General features: G+C 38.7%; 1 pseudogene; it reads left to right on the top strand.

The window, feature by feature from the left end:
* Positions 1 to 339: 339 nt before the first annotated feature.
* On the top strand, positions 340 to 968 carry LOC145523930 (large ribosomal subunit protein eL6 pseudogene; annotated as a pseudogene).
* The last annotated feature ends 1,789 nt before the right edge of the window (positions 969 to 2,757 follow it).

Here is a 2,757-nt window from a genome sequence, read left to right as displayed (position 1 = left end):
CTCCAGTATTCTTGCCTGGAGAATCCCCAGGGATGAAGGAGCCTAGTGGGCTGCAGTCTATGGGGCTGAAAAGAGTCAGACATGACTGAGCAACTAAGCAAAGCACATTAATGAATCAACTCTCAAAACTTTACACTCACCTTTACTATTGACTTACCTTGTTTCACTGAAGTTCTTAATACAAAATTTCATACCCTGCAGCCACCCCTGGACCATCTAAAACAGTCGTTAGTGTTCAAAGGGGTCTAGTTTCACAGGATTCAACTGAGCAACTAACCACAACACAGCACAGAAGTTCTTCAAAGTTATATGCCTTACAGTTTCATGATAGAGTTAGGCATGTTATTTAAATTATGTAAATTCTCACTCTCTTTCCTAAATTATATAAAAAACTCATAGGCAGTCTTTCCAGTTGGTAATGACAAGAATGATGATACTTGAGTAACTAAACTTCACAAAACACCTATTTATTATCCTCCTGAAGATGTTCCTGGAAAGCTATTGGGCCACAGCTAACAAAAATCTCTTCAGTCAGCATGTTAGAAAATTCTGAGTTAGCATCACTCTTAGGACCATTTTGACCATCCTTACAGCAATGAGAGTGATTTTCCTGAAGAAACTGAACAGTGACCTGTTGCTTGTGACTGGACCTCTGATCTTTAATCTAGTTTCTCTGCATAGAACACACCAGAAATTTGTCATCACCACCTTCATCAGTGGTGTGAAAAGCCCAAAGCATCTCACCCATACTTACTTCAAAGAAGAAACTTCTTAAGCTCAGGCACCAGGAAGACAAGATCCTTACAGAGAAGGAGAAATAAGAGTTTACTGAGCAGCTCCAGGCTAATCAGAAGGCTGTGTACACGAAAATTCTGCCAAAAACCAAAGATGTTTTTCAGCTCCAGGGCTATCTCTGCTCTGCGTTTTGTCTCCCAAATGGAGTTTATTCTCACAAACTGGTGTTCTAAACTTCTTACAAAAACCTAATAAAATAACTGATACATTACAAAAAAACACTAGAGTATAGTATCCAGCAGATTTATTCTTTTTTTTTTTCATTTACTGGAATAAGAAAGAAGTATCAGGAAAGGAAGTTAGGTGGAATGCCTTTGTGACTCAAGAGCTTAATAGTTTAAAAGAACATGTGAGAAATCTTTCAATCAACAGGACTTTCCATGGTTACCACTCGTGGAAAAGATGGTTCATCCTGTTTCTCTGAACAGATGCCCTGCTGTCCCCTCTGTATCATCAGTCCCAGGCTCTTTGAGTTCATAGAAGCCTTCCTGATAGATGTTCTCATCATTCCATGGAAATAGGCATGACTGTGTGGGAGAAGATCATAAGTGATGTAAAATATGAATAAGCAGCAGCATCTTTATTGTTGGGTGTATCTTCTGTGTTTAGCAATTCTTCATTTTGCATAAAAACTCAGAAAATATTTATGTAGAAGTTCACTGTGCTGACACACTTCTTCAGCTGAAATAAACAAGGGAAGAAAAGCAAGAGGACTTGGAGAGTATAAAATGAGTTTTTGGTTTTATTTTATTTATTTTTTTTCCAGATACATTTTTTTTATTTTAAATTAGTTTATTTATCTATTTTTTAATTTTACAATATTGTATTTGTTTTGCCATACATTGACATGAATCTACCATGGGTATACATGTTTTCCCCTTCCAGAACCCCCCTCCCACCTTCCTCCCCATCCCATCCCTCCGGGTCATCCCGGTGCACCAGCCCTGAGCATCCTGTATCATGCATCGAACCTGGACTGGTGATTCATTTCACATATAATAATTTACATGCTTCAGTGCCATTCTCCCATATCATCTTGCCCTCGCCCTCTCCCACAGAGTCCATAATACTGTTCTATTTATCTTTGTCTATTTTGCTGTCTTGCATACAGGGTTATCTTTACCAATTAACTAAATATCATATATATGAGTTAGTATACTGTGTTGGTGTTTTTCTTTCTGGCTTACTTCACTCTGTATAATAGGCTCCAGTTTCATCCACCTCATTAGAACTGATTCGAATGTATTCTTTTTAATGGCTGAGTAATATTCCATTGTATATATGTACCACAGCTTCCTTATCCATTCGTCTGCTGATGGGCATCTAGGCTGCTTCCATGTCCTGGCTATTGTAAACAGTGCTGTGATGAACATTGGGGTACACGTGTCTCTTTCAATTCTGGTTTCCTCAGTGTGTATGCCCAGCAGTGGGATTGCTGGGTCATATAAGGAACTTTAATGAATACCCATCCTTGGATTCCTTCATTCAATAAATATTAAATCAGTTGTTCCTGTATATTCTTCCGTTTATCAATCTACCTGTCTTCTGAAGTAATTCATACTTATTTTGTAGTCTGTTACTTTAGGTATTATTCTTAGTTATATGGAACTGTACAATAAATTTCCTCCAAATATAGCAGCTTATAAAAATAGACATTTATTATCTTCATTTCAGGGGTCTAGGTGCAGCTTAGTGGGGGATTTCTGGTTCAGAGTCTCTCACAAGATTATAATCCAATGTCCCCTGGGGCTGCAGTCATCTCAAGGTTCTCTAGGAATAGGATTGGCAGCTCTCAAGCTCACTCATGGTTCATGTGGCTGTTGGCTGGAGATAACAATTTCTTGTCACGTGGGCCTCTCCATAAGTCAATCCACAACATGGCAGGTGACTTTCCTCAAAATGAGCAAGTATGTTAGTCACTCAGTCATGTCCGACTCTTTGCTACTCCATGGACTGTAGCCC

Source organism: Giraffa tippelskirchi, chromosome 10 (genome assembly GCF_054371585.1).
Source record: "Giraffa tippelskirchi isolate mGirTip1 chromosome 10, T2T-mGirTip1v1.2.pri, whole genome shotgun sequence".
In the NCBI taxonomy this organism is placed as follows: Eukaryota; Metazoa; Chordata; class Mammalia; order Artiodactyla; family Giraffidae; genus Giraffa; species Giraffa tippelskirchi.
Note: the sequence above shows the minus strand (reverse complement) of the source record. Positions and strands in the feature narration are given on the sequence as shown.